We start from the raw sequence: 18,373 nt of genomic DNA, 5'->3' as shown, positions 1-18,373 counted from the left end.
CATCCTAAGCAGATGTCCCTGTAACCTGACCTTGCTTGCAAGCTCATTGGAAAGCCTCCACTGCTGTCTGCCCATTTTCTGAGCCTTGTTCTCCTGTCTTTTCACCAATTTGTAAGCTATTCATATCCTTCCAATGAATTATTTTCTGCTCTAGTGATCCAGAAGCAGTCTTTGTTACTTGTAACCAGAATTCCTGATGGACACAGTCATATCTTGCCAAGCAGATAGGATGGAAAGGGAATTTAATATGGGATTGAAAGGCTGGAAAGAGAGTGAAGTAATACACCAAGACATCTACCCTGAATAAGAATGCGTGCAAAGACAGGAGCGGGCAGAGGTGGAAAATGAAAGTGTTCAAACACAAGAAAGCCCAGTGAAGGCAGAGACAAGGTAAGATGAGGGGGAAAGAGTGAGAAGGTTGGGGTGAGAAGAAGAAGGTTGGTGTGCACAGAAATTGGAATTGTGGATTGAGTATTTCAGAGGGGGGTAAGTCCCGGGTGGTACAAATTTCTAGGCTATGTGGCTGAGGGAATGAAGAAAAGTGGAGATGAGAATGCATGAAACTGAGAAGTTGGAATGTTGCAAAAATCACCCATATATTTGTTGCAGTAACCAAGGATGGTACAGGAATATGGCAGAAAATGGAAAACTGTCATCTGTGTATTAAAGTCCTCAGTGAATGGGAGGGAAAGATCGAGAAGGCTGTTCAGGAAAGAAATGAGGAAGTGTTTTGGAGTCAGAGTGAAGTTCTCAAAAACAGCAGGGTGTTTGATGTTGATGCTAAGGAGGAATGGCTTGTAACGGAAAGAGGACCGTTCTGCTTCCTGATGACAGTGTCGTGGGACAGAATAAGGAGTGTGCTCAGAAGGAGCAAATAATTGGAGGAAATGCTCAGTTGAAAAATTATACATTTAGAAATGAGTTTTACATAAAGCTCTAAAACAAATTTTGAAAATAGTTTTGGTTTTGTGGCTTATATTCTTAGAATAAGTGTGGTAGGAGCCCAGCATGTAGGATATTAACATAGCACACAAAATATTGTGTCATTCCTGGAAATGTTTGCCTCCTGGTACGCTATTGTATTTTTTAAATTACCATGCTCTTTTTATTGCTAGTTTCCCCTAGCAATAAAATATCCTGGATTTTATGAAATGCAGACCAAAAAAAATCAAAAATCATATATCCAAGGAAAAAATCAGTCCATGATACAAATTTGAAGAATTATTTTTATGAATTATTTTTAATTTCTATTCAGTATCTCTAATTATTTTTTGTCAGTATCGGAAAGTATCAGTATACTAAATGGTCCCAGATTTCTCCTTTCTACTCTCAGGACCCAATAAACAACAAATCCTTTCCTGCTAATTAAAAAGGAAAAATTAAATCAATTTCATTTTCAGCATTTAAACATTTAGTACTGATTTAAAATCCAGGTAAGGGAAAGAAATTTCCCTATTTCTTTTATACTAGCAAACAGGTAGTAAAGTCAGAAACTCAGCAGCAAGATTGACATTCTTTTAAGCTGGGGTTTTTTTAGGCCACTCCTAGTCCCTAAAGCCACTTAAGTAGTCATTGTTTCTGCCTGTCAAGCAAGATAGTTGTTAGACTCTCTGAATATTTCCATAATAGCTCCACCAATCATTTTTATCTCTGCTGCCAACCTGAGCTTTCATTAGCAAGTGTGAAAAATGCCCATGAAGTAACAGAAAGAGGTACTGAACCAATTCAGCCTTTCGGGGGAGTTTTTACTCATATCCAGGGAGAATTGTTAGTGTGGTAGGAAGAATCTGGAAATCGCTACTTATCTAATCTTATTTTTTCCTCTCAATCAAATGGTAATGTCTGTTCCTCCAAGTTTTCAGGTCAAAATCGTGACGGCATCTTAGCTGTTCTTCCTCTCACATTTCATATCCAAAACATCAGCCAAGCCTCTTGTTCTACCTTTGAAACATATTGAGAATCTGACCCCCTACAGATGCCACATCAGTCCAAGCATCATTTCTTACCTGTATTGACTTACCAGTTTCCGCATGCATCTCCCTCTTTGACATTTGTTCCGCTAGAGTCTATTCTTTACACCACACACACAGCATTTTTAAACATAAGCTAGATTATGCTCTTCCCCGACTCAGAACCCTCCACTGTATGGCCATTTTATGCAGAATAAAATCCAAAGTCTTCATGAAGGCCCACAAAGCTCTGCATGACCCAGCTCCCGACAGCTTCTCAGACCTCATGTCCCTCTCCTGTCACAGCGCACCAGCCACACCCCCCTCTTGGTAATTCCACAAACACACACAGCAAGCCCCTGCCTTGGCCTGCAGTGTTCTTCCTCAGATACGTCCCTGGCTCACTCCTTCACTTAATCTTCCTCTGGACTTTGTTACTTCATCAGGGAAGCATTCCCTGACTAGCTAAAATAGCACCCCTGGGAATATCTCTGTCCGCTTCTTCACTTTATTTTTTTATTAGCACTTATCACCAAACACACGTACATAGATATACATATATGTATGTAGACATGAATGTATATCTACCTACACATAACATTCTCCTATATATATATACGCATGTTCAGACATGTGTGTGTGTGTGTGGTATGTATGTACACATAAAATCTTTACCAACCAGACTATAAAACTGTAAGTTCCAACTAGACTACAAGTTCCATGAGAGCAAAGATTCCTTTTTTATTAAAGTTACATTGGTTTATAACATCGTGTAAATTTCAGGTGTAAGTCATTATGTTTTGGCTTCTGTCTAGACTGCCTCATGTTCACGCCGAAAGTCTAGTTTCCGTCTGGCCCCAAAGAGGTTGTTTTATTGACTACTCTGTGCACAAGACCTAGGACAATATCTGTCACATAATAGACACCCAATGAATTTTTTAATATAGATAAATAAATGAATTAGTAATTAGTAATAAATTAAAGGAGCTCTAATAAAAGAATGTAATCCTGATAAGAGTTTATATATCTACTTATTTTAGATAAAATGAACGTTCAAGATGTAACACAAATGAAGAGTATCTTTCAAAGTTTAGACATTAAATTGAGGGACATGAAAGAATTTATGTAGTGAGTATTTGAAAGAAAGAGGAGGCACCATTTTGATCTGACTAGATTGTTTCTGAATTGTAGCTCCTTAAGATTCACCCAAGAAGCTGGTGCCATGAGCAGAGCCCGACAGATCCCAGCTGCATGACAATGCCTCTTTTATCTACTTGTCCTTAGTACCAGACAAGGAATGTGCGCCATCACTCTCTGCTGTCCCCTGAAAGGATCCTCCCAGTCACATGACTGTCTGAACTTATGAAATTAGGGAAACCATAGTATGGAAACGCAAACCAGGCTGGTTGGATGAGTTAATCAAAATTAGTCACTTGGGCAAAAGCTCTGACATTTTTCATCTTTGATTAAACATCTTAACAATATGTTTCAAAACCTAAAATAATCAAAGAAGACAAAATCTGCTTAACGACTGGTAAAACTGTATTGATATTTCTGAGTGTGCAGGAAGCATCAAACTAAGAATAACTCAGGCAATTCATATTTGAGTATTTCTCTGCCCAGAGACCTTCTGTTTCACAACAGTTAAAGGGAATCAGTTTAAAAAAGAAAAAGAAGGGTCAAAGAATCCACATGCATCTGTGAACTGAAGTGATAAATCATTACTGACGCCAAGCTGCTTTTAGGAAGGGTGTAGTAAAACATGATGCATTAGGAAGAGCACTGCATTTGAACATGCATTTGAGACTTGGGTTTCAATTCTAACTCCTCGCCTCATTTTCTGGACGATGTTGGACAAAAGTGACTCTCAATTGCCTCATTTAAAAAAAAAATGATATTAGATACAAGATCCCTAAGGAAGGGCAAAGGATAGCACAATGATTTGGAGGACTGTGTCAAATTACCCATGCCCCTCATCAGTCTCCCAGTCCCTCACCAAGAGGCTGAACTTCCACTCCTTTGGGAACCACTCTAGCAGTTAGTTACCTATAGGAATTGGTTATTTCCATCAAGTGTATTGAGTAGGGGAGAAAATGGTTGAGGACCACAGGAAAAATAGCCCCTTTCAACTCTAAAATCTGATTTGTTGTACAGAAATAAACTGCAGACAAGTCTTTAGAATGTACAAAACCATCAAAAAGATGTCTATCCCAGAATGATGATTATCAGAGTTCATCCGAAAGTTGTCCACAGTTGGTAGCTACCTTCCTGGTTTATACACTCCAATTACAAGTATTTCCTTATATTCAATGTAACAATTGTTTGCTATAATTTAAAAATCTCTATTATCTCATAAAAATAAATGTGTGCTTAAAATACTCATAAAATTCCTCTTATTTTACTTGAAAACATTTCATAATTCCTCTTCCTATCCCCTCTTCTAGTAATAATATTCTCTGAGAGGATCAATCTGAAATCTAAATTTATAGATGAAAGGATTACCATTAGTCCCAAATGCAAAAATTCATCTAGTTAGATGAATACTTTAGGTAGCAGTTTATTTCTTCTTAATTCCGATTATATCCTATTTTATTTCCTGATTTACCACTTACTTTAGTAATGGGAAAGTTGTGGTATTCAGTAAGTATGTATGATCTGGAGAGAAAAAAAACACTGGTGGTGTGAGCAATTTTATGGCTTTAATGGCTGGTTTTAATTATGTTTGTATTATGATTTTTTCACTAATTTTTTAGAACTCAAGACTACAGTGATCATTTGAAATTTTAAAATAGTCCAAGAAAATTTTTAAAAATATTTTTAAATAACAACACCAAAAAAAAGTTTTCAATTATAGTTAAGACCAGGCAACTAATATTCACAAAATCTATATGCTAATGATCCCAAGAGGCAGAGTGTTCCTCCTAACATAAGTGTCATTAGCAGCCACATTGCTGGTCTGTTTTGAAAATAAAGCTCTGCCTTGCTTTTTGGAAATATCTTTGTTTCTAGTTGGAAATTTCCATTAATAGAATCTCTTATTTTGGGTTATAACATTGACTCCAAAAGACCACTATTAACTTGGGCATGTATTATAGGAACTTGAAAATTCCGGGATTGACCCACTGTTACTTAAAACACAGCTTAATTTTGTATGTTTTCTAATAGCCATCTTGAAAAACAGGAAGAAGAACACTGAGGAAATTATCCTCCTGAAAGAAGTGGGGTTCAGAAAGAAAGTCTTGGGTACAGGATTCAGGCCAAGGAAACTAAACCTGGAAAGTGTTCAGCAGTGGGACTCCAGGTATCCTGGTTGTAATTTAAATAGGGTCGCCAGATCAAATACAGGACATCTAGTTAAATTTGAGCAAATATCGCAATTTGGAACATACTTATGTTAAAAAATTATTCCTTGTTTATCTGAAATTCAAATTTAACTGGATATTTTATATTATTGTTATTTAACTGGATATTTTATATTATTGTTATTATTATTTAGTAAGTCTGGCAATCATGCTCTGAAGGCAGCACAACTTTGGGGTAAGTGATTTGAGAAAAGGACCATTCTCCATTGTCTTCTTCCTTTTGGATTTATTCTTGTCTGAAGCTACAACTAAAGGGAAAAAAAGTTTCAGAATTTTACCTCGTCTACAGAAATGGTTTTGCTTTTTCTCTGTGGAAATTCATCCACGTTATTATACTCTTCACACATCAATTCCTCCACGGAGTGCATGGTATATGCAGTGTATTGTACCAGGCTTGCACTGTGATACAAAGAATGTAAGAAAATTCCTTCCTGTATTGAACTTACGCTCTCATACAGCTAGGACACGCATGCAAACTCACAATGATAGAGCACAGAACATGTTGAGTGTCACAAAAGAAGAACTGAAAAGTACTGGAGTGTTTCAGAGGAAGAAAAAATATTATTTCCAGATTGTGTGGGTGAAAGGTTAAAAGCTTTATGAAGCCCTAGGAGGTGACTCTGTTTTCTGTCAATATGGCACATTAGATATGGTCCAACCACAAAGCACCTAGAAATGCTGGATAAAATATAGAAAACAAGCTTCTATAAGCAGAGTTGAGCTCACTTGAGGATAAGGGAATTCGCAACAGTTTCTAGAAGGGTGAGTAAGGAAGAAAAAAAAGAGAAAGTGCTGACAACCTGCACAGTATGCTAAAACCTAAGGATGATTCTTCATGAAATATCTATTGATTTTAATGAACTAGAGGCTTGGATTTTAAAGAACAGGTGAAAGTAAGAGACAAGATCTTGGACATAACGGTAAGCTGGATCCATGCTGGACTGTACTCTTAGAAAAAGGTTTAGTAGGAAAAAAATTGGTCTATTAGCAAACACAGACAAGAGGGATAATTCTGTCTCTACAAGCAGAAGGCACAATATAATAGTTGAAAGAATTTCTACTTCTAAGTAGGATATAGAAGAATGCAAAAAATATATGCTTTTCATGGTAACCACAAGAAAAAAAGACAAATAATAAACCTATATCTAGCATTCTATGGGAACATCAAATGTTGGTGGATTCATGGAAGCCTCCAGAAGCTAAATCCCACCAAGAAATGAACCATGCATAGAGGCTTAGGGAGCCAAGACAGCTTCCATGCCTGGGGGCACATGACTTGCCTAGAAACAAGTGGGCAGTAAGTGGGCCTGTCATAGAAAGACTTTGCAGAAATGAAGAGAAACCAGACTAGCTTTTAAAATCAGTGTATGCTGATGGAAAGAACTGAAATCTGAAGAGCCTCAGATGCAAAAGATAAATCAACGTGCCTGACAATTTCTCCATAACTCCCTGAATTTTCCTGAGGAGTGGCAGTGGAAGAAGGGTATGAAACAGAATTCACACGGTCTTAGACCTTCTGGGGTGCAAGGTTTCCAGAGCCCTGCTGGAAATGAATCCTCAGAGCCACACCTGATGAGGGCATTAAAAGGCAAGAAAATTCCAGAACAATATCTTTCATGACTATAGATACAAAAATCCTTAACAAAATATTAGCAAACCTAATCGAGGAATATAAAAAGTGATTACACATCTTGACTGAATGGAGTTTAACACAGGAATGAAAAGTTGGGTTAGTATCTGAACATCTGTCAATGTAATCCACCATATTAACAAAATGAGTCAAATAAATGAATCATTTCAATAGATGCAGAAAAAATCATTTGACAAAATTTAACACCCGCTCATGACAGAAATCCACAGCAACTAGGAATAGAAGATAATATATTTAATCTGAGGAAGCATACGATACCTCCATAGTCCTATAGCTACTTCAGTAAAATATCAAATGCTTCCACTTAATATATGAAACAAGGCAAAGATGCCCACTCTCAATTTCCTACCCAAAATTTTATTGGAGGTCCTAGGAGGTGCAATGAGGCAAGAATGAAATTAAAAAAATAAATAAAGGATATGAAGGCAAGAGGTAAAACTGTGCTTATTCACAGCGTACATCATTATATACAGAAATTTAAGTAACCTAAAAAACAAACTAGTAGAATGAATAAATGAATTTATCACGGTTATAGAATACAAAGCTAATATAAAAAAATCAGTTCCTTTTCTCTGTATTAGAAACAAACAGTTGTGAAAGAAATCTTTTAAAAATATCATTTGTGGGGCTGGCCCCGTGGCCAAGTGGTTAAAGTTCGCACGCTCCACTGCAGGCAGCCCATTGTTTCGTTGGTTCGAATCTTGGGGTCAGACGTGGCACCGCTCATCAAACCACGCTGAGGCAGCATCCCACATGCCACAACTAGAAGGACCCACAACGAAGATACACAACTATGTACCGGGGGGCTTTGGGGAGAAAAAGGAAAAAAATAAAATCTTTAAAAAAAATTAAAAAAATTAAAAAATATATCATTTGTATAGGCATTGAGGAACATAAAATACTTGGAAAGAAATTTAAGGTAAGATATGCCAGTCCTATGTACTGAAAATCACAAACGTCATCTGAGAGAAATTAAGGAAAACAAACAGGAAGACACTCTGTTCACGGAGGAGACTGATTTTGTGAGAGGCTGCAGGAAGGCGTTTCCCATTCCCCTCTCTGGTTCTGGGGAGGAATGAGCTTCTGCTTCCCTCTCCAGCTCCCTCCCGCCCTTCCTTCAGTACAGCTACAGGCTGTAAAACTGCTTAGCTGTAGTCTAGATATAAAAAATATCTAAGACATAGCCATTGCCCTCACGTCATTTATAATCTTTACAAAAGACCAAAATTCCCTTGATTCTGGCAATGAAAAGTATATATTAATTTTTCTAGCGTTGGCCCTAAAGGCAAAAGGAATACCTCACAGGTAGGTCTTCATCTACTTTGTCTATTCAAAAAACTTCATTGCCAAATCCAAATAAAACTCCTGTGTCAAACGAAAGAAAAATCAACAGGTCAGTTGCAGTCTTAAAGATTACAAGTTGAAATCAATCCATTTCCTACCAAGTTAAGAAATGCAACTACTGTATTCAATAATAAATCAAGGACAAAATGAACTACAATAAAAATGTAATATGTATTTGATCAGATCTAATTAGCACTTAATATGATGTTTAAAACTTTTTAAAGGTGTCTTTATTGTGTCATACCGGAAGGTGCCTTCCAGGGACTCAACTCGAGTCAATGTACTGAATGCTTTATAGACACAATTTTTCAGCACTAATTTAATAAGGATGTTGAAAATGGATAACTGGTGAGAAGTTTTCATTAAATCTAAATGAGTTTGGCAAACTAATAGAAGGCATAAGCTCAGTATATGAGATTGAGCCATTTCTAAACAGCCATCTCATTTGATTCTGAGACGCAAATAAATATATCCATGGATGAATGTAGTTGTTTTAAACGTTTCCATTTGTAAATTAAAACCTAAAAAGTAGCACTTCCATATTAAATGGGTAGAATGAATAATTGAGTAGATATTTAATTTAGATTTAATATTATAAGACACATTTTTACATGTTAAATTGTTATTGCAACTCACAAAATATCTTCTCCCATTAATTGGGCTTGATACTGCTGAGTATATCTAATATATGCAAATAGCCTGTGAGTTTGAATTTATGTTGTCGAAATAGTCGCCCCTCTCCTCTGGAGGTATGGGCTCAGGTCACACATGAGAGGACCATAATTATCATATGTTTCTTCCACGGTTAAAGTATGAGCGATTTTGAGAAATTAAGCATTTCAGCACTATCTCTTTAAGATGCTCATTTTTATTTGTTTTATACCCTCCCATGTTTAATAGGAGTGAGTTTTGAAAGGCTAATCTAAATTTTGAAAGCTTCTGTAACTTCAAGACTCTTGCTGTTGCGGGTAGAATTAAAAGAGGATTTACAAAACATCCACATTTAAAACACTCTCATGAATATCTTCTCTTTATTTCTTGCCTTTAATTAGATTAAATTCATTGTAGATAACTTGAAATGCACAAGTACTTCTCTCAAGTACAATGTATGTATTTTTTCAACATGTGTATCATAAAATAAGTGATTGTATTATCATTTTAGTGATATAACTCACAATTAAATTTAGTGATTTAAAAGAAAGTTTTTACAGAATGGCACAAAATACACAGGTTTCCCATCCCCATACTGGAGATACCTCATCAAGTCTATTGAATTTTGAATGTGGTTTAAAGTTATTGTGATGGGAGGAAAGCTTTGTTTACAAATTTCAAACCATTCGGTTTATTTATTTACAAAGCTTCCTGTGACTGAACTGATTAACTGTCCAATAAAAATTCATGATGTCTCTTCACTAATGTAAGAGGTCCTATGGGATGCCTATTGTCCTTTCAAAGTCTGCAATTCCAATTCTTTGCCACCCTTAGGCAGTGACACCGATGTAATGTGAGTCAAAGTGGTGTCACCTCAAGCTGAGAAACAGCTCTGCTTTCTTCACACTCTCTTATCCTATTTGCCAACTAAATGCAGAGGACTTCGTGGTCCCAAAGGACAGTGGGAACATAAGATGGAAGGAGCGAGGTCCTGAAGCACTTGATGTAAGGCCAATTGTCAACCAAGAGCCCTTGTGTTGGATATTACTTGAGCAAAAAGTAATCTTCAGTCATATAAACCCACAAAATTTTGTTTTGTTTGTATTGTTTGTTAATTTTACAGCATCTAATACGATCTTAACTAGTATAGACATTAGTTATTTGAAGTGGATTAACTCCTTTAAGAAATACGATGCATGTGTGGCATTGACAGTGATCAGGCAGGACACAGTGAGAAAACTGATGTTAGAAATGGAAAAGATCGATGACTATATTACTTAATGGCAAAATATTTAGTAAAACTATCGCTATGTTGGAAGTCATTCAGCTTGTTGCTCTAGAAAAAGCCAGAATAGTAATTAAAAACTGGTTATCACCCCTTCCCATATTTTGTATTACCATGTATTTTAATTCTTCAAATATTTTAAGCACGCTAAATCATTACTATTATTATTGTTTTGTGTGAACAGTATAGGTTTGGGTTTACCCACATATTTATCTTATCTCCTGAATTTCCACATTTCTATCTGGAATTATTTTACTTCTGCCTGAGGAATTCCATAAATATCTCTGTTCACTCACATCTGCTGGTGGTGACTTCTCACTTTTTGTTTGTCTGAAAATGTCATTAATTATTTTTCTACATTTTTGGAGGATTATTTGTTTGATGTAAAATTCATGTAGGCACATCTCTTCTCTAGCTTTTTTAAGATGTCATTCTATTGATTTCTGGTTTCCATCATTTCCACTGAGTAATTAGATGTCAGGTTTTGAAGATTAAGTGTCTTTTTTTATTTTTGCTGCTTTTGAGATTTTCTATTTGTGTTTGGTTCTCAAAGTTTTGCTATGATATGCCTGAGTATTATTTCTTTGTAAATATTCTGCTAAAGGTTTTCTGGGAGAGTATTTCCAGTGAGTCCTTCATCAATTTTTGGTAATTTGGGGTCATTGTCTATTCAAATACTGCCCCTACTGCATTTTCTCTCTCCTTCTAGAACTCCAGATTATATCCATGTGTTCTATATGTCTCTGATGTTCTTTCTTTTTAAGGATTCAAATTGGATATTTTCCATTGAATCCTGCCTCCTGATGTTTCTAAGCTTTTATAGCATTCTTAATTTTAGCCCGAGAGTGTCAAAATTTTTTCAATTTCTAATTTTATAGTAACATTCTCTAACTTTTCATTTTTTCACCCATGTTGTCCTCTTTTTGAACATATTACTTATATTTATGTTAACGTTCCTATCTGCTAACTCTAATTATAGATCACCTGTGAATCTGCTTCTATTGTCTACTTTTTCCCCTTTTCTGATCATGTTATTTTCTCTCTTAACATGCCTAATGTTAATGAAATAGCACAGATTGTCTGTAAAAATATAATCGTGACTCCAGATAACATTGGCTTCCTCCAAAGAGGCTTTGTATTCTTTCCACCTAGCAAATAGAGTTGAATGGGGTAGCTGCCATCTTAACCTAATGAGAGATTGAGCTAAGTAGAGTCTGGATTACAGTTTTGTTAAGATTCCTCTGATTTTTACTCCCTCCTAAGGTAATCCCCTCTGTGTTCTGACCTGAGATCCAGGTGTGTTTACTAAGGCCTCTTTTCCTGGTGGCTCTTGAACACTTGATCAAGAACACTTGTGTAAGAGAAGTAACAGTAGGCTAGGTCATGTAAGGACTTATAGGCCATTGTAAGAACTTTGGCTTTACTCTAATTGAAATGGAGAATCAATGGAAGTTTTCAGCAGAGAAGTGACATGAAAATTAATTATGTTTTAAATGGGTCATTCAGTTGCTGTAACAGGAATAAATTGTTAAGAAGCAAGATGAGAGGTAGGAAGACCTACCTACTTCTTAAAAGTCTGTTGTAATCATCTAGTCTGCAGAAGGTGGTTCAGACAGAGACGTGGTTAGATGCTATATATACTTTGAAATTACTGCAAACCGGATTTCCTGATGACTGAATGTGGGATAAGGGAGAAAGAGAGGAGTCAAGGATGAATCCAAATTTAGGGCCAGAGAGATCAGAAGGATTAAGTGCTATCAATTAAGGTGAGATGACCTTTACGGAGTTTGGAACGAGTGAGGTGGTGGGGAGGGGTCCTGACTGAGAGATGAGTTTGGGATTCACGAATGGCAGGCACATAGACATACAGCCTCATATTCAGGGGAGAGATCTTGCTGGAGAGAAAAATTTGTGAGTGGTATTAGACAACTGAAATTGATCTAAATAAAACATGAATAACCCCTAAATGCATGGAATCAAAGTGATAATTGAGAATACTTATTGGAGATCTTTTTTTATCCATTCCTGTCATCATTTTAAGGCCATGTTGTCCATGAAGAGCTAGCTGCCTAAATTCCAATAAAGAGATGCTGCTTTTGCTAGAAGAAACAAGCTTATCAGTACCCAAACTGAAGAAATTCTGAAACTTTCAACACATATTTTTCAGCTGTCAGCAAGACCCAGGCTGTCAAAATCAAGTTGCTATAAAAAATGTTCAGGTTGTTCAGATTCCTATCCAGGAGGATGAGTGGATTTTACCACTGTGGTGCATTCACTCTCTATTCTTATATTCACTTTAATCATTTTCATCTCTGTTTTTTTCATTAACACATCACGTCTTATAGCCTAAAAAATTTCAATAAGTCACCATGTCAGTAGAAGGCAATAAACTAGTTATGACACAATTTTCAATTGTTTGGAAAGAAAATAAGCTGCTGAAATAAAGATTAGGGTAAAAGAGTGAAAAAAGAAAATACTAGATATCTTCTTATAATTGGGAGTCAAAGATCTAGAGAGCAGCTATATTAAAAGTTGAATGATTTTGACAGCAATGTTAAATAAGTTGGTGGTATTTGATTTGTTTTTCAATTTCTGACCAGAATTGGCACGTAGAGAAAAGGGGAAAAATGTAAGATTCATCTGCAAACATTTCAGAATGTCAGCCTCCTTGTTTCAAATAAGTTGGTAGTAAAAGAAAAGAAATAAAGTCATTAATAGTTTAGGAAGGCCCATTTAGAAGGATAAAATATATGTGTGATGCATGTATATGTAAATCACCCTTCTTAACACTGGTGTTTATTTTGAAAATAAATTTTAGAATGAAAATTTGGCATGAATTACAGCATTTCTATAACTAGAGATCTGTTTATGTTCAAGGCACTGAGAAGCGATACACGGTAGGAGAGCCAAGCTCATCTTAAAAACTAATCCGTGTATGATCTGTGAAATGTATCTCCAAGGGTTGATCACTCCCACTAAAAAAATGATGGTTTTTTGTGTGAGTATCAGCGAGATAGACTTTCAATATTTTTTCATGTTAAGGAAGAGTAATAAACTGTGTCCAGAAATATTACAAAGTAATAATAGAATCTTTCCAATATATGATTTCCATCCTATGCAAAGAACCAGAATACTTTTTAAAAACATGTAATAATACAAATTTTAAGGGCTCTGCCATCAAAATATATCCAGAATCCTACCATGCAAATCCTAGGGTCTGGATCATCATTTCTCATCTATTTTGTTTCAATACCCTCCCAACTGTTCTTTCTACTTCATCCTTTGGCCGCATACACTTTACCCTCAGCACAGCAACCAGAGTAATCCTTTTACAATATTGAGATCACGTGACTCTACTGCTCTGACTTCTATCTTTCTCATATTCACTTCAATCATCAGCTCCTGCCTCCTGGCCCCTTGGGGTCCTCCATCACCCCAGGCTCACTTCTACGTAGCTTCAACACTTTAGTGCTTTCTTCTCCCCACTACATGTACAAAACTAACTTCCTTCCTCTTTTAGCTTTTTGCCCAAATTATCGCCTTCCAGATGGGACTTACCCTGACTCCACCATTTCCTCTTCAAACTCCCACCCCTCCTACTCTGCTCGGCTTCCTTTCCCATAGTGCTCATCCTCTAACATACTACAACTCTCTTATCTCTTATGTTTGTTTTACTATCATTTCTTTTTCATGCTAGAAGTTGAGCTCTAAGAAGGCAGGAATCTTGGCTGTTTTATTCACTGGTACATCCCAAACGCTTAGAATCATGTCTACCACCTAGATTTTAACAAACACTTAATGAATGAATGAATAAAAATTCAACTTGAAAACATAAAAAAATATTTTTGAGCCAGCCCCGTGGCAGAGTGTTTAAGTTCACGTGCTCTGCTTCAGTGGCCCAGTGTGTCATTGGTTCAGATCCTGGGCATGGACCTAGCACCACTCATCAGGCCAGGCTGAGGTGGCATCCCACATAGCAGAGCCAGAAGGACCTACAACTAGAATATACAACTATGTGCTGGGGGACTTTGGGGAGAAAAAGAAGAAAAGAAAAAAAGAAGAAGATTGGCAACAGATGTTAGCTCAGGTACCAATCTTTAAAAAAAAAATTCTGAAAAACAGGAAAATTAAAAATTGCCCACTATCATCCAGAAAAAATAAATGAATAATCAAGAGCCATCGCACAGCAAGTTACATCTGTTTCTTTTGCATTCCAAGCTTGGTCCATCGCTTAATTTCAATACATACAAGGGATTCTGTTTTGCCTAAAATTGCTCCATAAGAAATCACAGTAGCAACAAAAGGCAACTACAATTAAGTTGAGCTTATTTTGGTAAAAAAATAGGAAGAGGCAAAAGTTGAAAACTAGTGTTTTATTTACTGACACAGTGGGTGTATTCTAATGGATGCAGGATCACATTGTGTATGTTTAGTGTTTGTTTTTGTTTGAAAAGAGCCATAGTCCTCTTGTTTCTTTTCTTCACAAAGTAAAATAAACCAAACATAATTTTTTTTCTAAATTTGTTTAATTTCTTTACGAGTTACTTCTGAAGTACTATGACATAATATGATAGAGAAAAAAAGCACCAAGTAGATTTAATAAATAAGTCATTGAAAAGCAAAAGTTTTCAAAAGTTGGTTTCTGATACTGACAAAAATAGTTAAAAGCAGGGGCCTGCCTGGTGATGCAGCAGTTAAGTGCACACATTCTGCTTTGGTGGCCTGGAGTTCCCCGGTTCAGATCCCAGGTGCGGACATGGCACCGCTTAGTAAGCCATGCTGTGGTAGGCGTCCCATGTATAAAGTAGAGGAAGATGGGCATGGGTGTTAGCTCAGGGCCAGTCTTCCTCAGCAAAAAGAGGAGGATTGGCAGCAGATGTTAGCTCAGGGCCAATCTTCCTCAAAAAAAAAAATTTTTTTAATAGTTATAAGTAAACATATTTATTATTAAAATATTACTTTTTAGATTTTATAAAAATAATACTGATATGTCAAAATAGGGTAAAGGCAGTAGCATCTATATTATCTGGAAGAAAACATTTCCAGTGTGCCCATCAGAAAAATGATGATAGCATGCTTAATTGTGTTCCTATGCCCCCAAATCGTACTGTAATGACAAATACACAGGAAGATTCAGTCTGCTTGACTGAATCAGCAGGATGAGTTACTCTCTCCATTCCTCCTAGAAAGATACTGACTGATGTGCACTGCATCCTGAAGTCTGCCAGCTCTTCTCCAAACGCCCTTACACTTCTGCTCAAAGGCTCACTGGAGAAAATCTTCACCAGAATGCATACTTTGTTCAAAGTCAAAAAGAAGTCACCGTGGATGGAAAAGGTGAAGGAGAAGATAGGTTTTGTCTTCAGCCAGATCACATATCTTTTTCCACCTCAGAGAGTTAACACTGGAGGAAAACCCTCTGAAGGCACTCAATGTGGGAAGGGCCATGGTGATAGCTTCTAACTTCAACATCAGGGACCTCACACGGGGAAAGGACCACACATGTTGTGAAAGTGAGAAAGTATTCAGGTAACGGACATTCCTGATTTGTCATGAGAGAGGTTATAGTTATTTACTAATAACTATTTATTTTTTTTACACTTTTTTGGGGGACAAAGATTGTCCCTGCGCTAACATCTGTTGCCAATCTTCCTCCTCGTTATTTTTCCTCCCCAAAGCCTCAGTACATACTTGTATATCCTAGTTGTAGGTGGCTCTAGTTCTTCTATGTGGGACGCCACCACAGCATGACTTGCTGAGTGGGGCATAGGTCCACACCCAGGATCCAAACTGGCGAACCCCAAGCTGCTGAAGCAGAGCACACGAACTTACCGCTCGGCCACTGCACTGGCCCCTATTTATTTATTTGCTAATCTACCTTTCCATGCTGGCAGAGATTCTCCTCTGTTTTATTCACTCTTGTATCACCAAGACAAAGTGCAGAGCCTGGTACATGTCACCCCAAAATCTGCCACTTTGGCATGCTGATCATTTTGAGCTGAAGGCACACGAGAAACAGTAAATGCAGGAAAGGCTCTCTGACCTCCCTTTTCTACCTAAAAGCAAGTTGTAAAATTTCACACAGGAAGGGTGATCTCCCTCCACGAGGAAAAGAAGAACATTCTTATCACCAATGACTAGGAGTCAACGCCCAATGGATCTGTACAAACAAACCTACTAAAACAACCTTTTGCTTCCATTAGTTTCCCACCTATATTTCCTAGTCACTATGCCACTGTCCCACTTGCCCATAGCCCAAGCTCCTTTGTTTTGTCACATCCCCAAAATTTATTGCTGTTTTTAAAAAAGAAATAGGGGCCAGCCAGGTGGCATCATGGTTAAGTTCATGAGGTCCACTTTGGCGGCCCCTCAGTTCACGGGTTTGGATCCCAGGCATGGACCTAGCACCGCTCATCAAGCCATGGCATCCCACATAAAATAGAGGAAGACTGGCAACAGATGTTAGCTCAGGGCCAATCTTCCTCAAAAAAGAAAGAAAGAAAAAAGCTATATAATTTTTTGGACCTAATGGCTGTTTGAGCCTTCATTTTCCTTTTCCTTTTAAAAGTTCCCATGTACATATAATAATATTAAATAAAATTTCTATATTTTTCTCCTGTTAATCTCTCTTATATCTGTTTAATTCTTAGGCCCAGCCACAGAACCTAAGAGGATAGAAAGAAGTTTTTCTCCGCTACACTATGCAGGGGAATTGTTGTGAGTGGATATGTTCCCACCAGTGGAGTTATATGCTTACCAAGATTCAGTTGAATTTCCTAAACTGTTTATGCCAGTTGTACTTGTTACTACAATTATGTAATTAAATTAAATTTTATGCAAATTGATGAAATGTGATTGATGATGGGTTTGCTAGGTAAACTAAATTAAATGCTTTGAAAGATTCCATAATTGTGAGTCACTAACATGTATTCTCTGTTGTGTGAAGTGTAGACAAGAAAACTGTAAAAGGTTGACATGAGACTTACAAAAAAGATCTAGAAGGCATTTACACAATTGTTTTTGCAAGTACATGGGTTCTCATTCTAAGTTTAAGGAAACCAAAATAGAAGATTACAGAGTGCCTTATAGATGTGTTCACATAAGAAACAAGAAGTAGAACTTTTCTCAGCAGATCCAGCAAAGCAAAGGTTTGGGATCTCCATCAACAAATGAATACAAATTCACTCATTTTAACTTAAAGGGAAATGTTCAAATATGCATCTATACATTTTTTTCTCATATCCAACTTTCAACAACTATTTCAATTAACTCTCCACCTACCAGTACTGAATTGAATACAGGGATGTTTTTATGTAATATATAGAGCATGTAACCAAACCTGTACTTTGGAAAGTTTTTTTTTTTTAATTATTTCAAATTGTTGATAAAAGTAATCAAGTTCTGCTAATCATAATAAATCTCAGCAGAAAAATATTTTACTTTTAATTCATGAATTATCTGGGGCGAAGTATTAATATGCCCCTTCCTCTGGAAGTGTTAGCTTCGATGAAAACATTGTTTATGTAAATAACTGTTCCAGACAACCAAAGTTTCCAAGGAAACAAGCTTCAAATTCTTCAACAGAATATGCAAACGTAAACTTCTTTTCTGTGTAAATTGCCTCTGAGTGAGGGACAAAGCCTGAAACAATAAGCCAATTCAAAGAGATGAAAAGAAACAACAACTGGCAAAGTGACTCCAGTGGCTTTTTTCAAAAGCCATGAAAATCATCCTCTTTTGCTTTACAGATTTTAGTACCCAGTATCAATATTTGCCTACTGTCAACTGGGGAGAGATTAAAAGTACATTGGGTTTAAATGCTCTTGAATTTGCATGGTGGTCTCTTTGCCTCTGAATGATATCCATTCAGCTAGCTGATTATTGAGATTAAATTGCTTTGTAGAGCAGTTTGTGGCAGATTTTAGCCTTCTTTCTATAGCAGAAATCAATGTGACTTCCGCTATGAAAAATGGAAACGAAGGAGACTATGAAAAACAGAGGAAACTAAAAAGTTCCTGCTTGTTGTACCATTATAAAAGTTAGTTATGTATCCAGAATACATTTACAAAGATTTATCATTTTACCTGTTAAATAATTATTTTACCACTACACAGAAAGAGGAGGAGGAACA

At 36.6% G+C, this 18,373-nt stretch overlaps 1 long non-coding RNA gene across 1 annotated transcript; it reads left to right on the top strand.

The window, feature by feature from the left end:
* The first annotated feature begins 217 nt into the window (after nt 1-217).
* On the top strand, nt 218-17,808 carry LOC139041801 (uncharacterized). The gene is made up of 3 exons (XR_011497763.1): nt 218-390; nt 15,429-15,771; nt 16,893-17,808. It is a non-coding gene; the product is annotated as an uncharacterized lncRNA (long non-coding RNA).
* Nucleotides 17,809-18,373: the final 565 nt, after the last annotated feature.

Source organism: Equus asinus, chromosome 24, assembly GCF_041296235.1.
Source record: "Equus asinus isolate D_3611 breed Donkey chromosome 24, EquAss-T2T_v2, whole genome shotgun sequence".
Taxonomy (NCBI): Eukaryota; Metazoa; Chordata; class Mammalia; order Perissodactyla; family Equidae; genus Equus; species Equus asinus.
The sequence above is the reverse complement of the archived record's forward strand: the minus strand, read 5'-3'. Positions and strand labels throughout refer to the sequence as shown.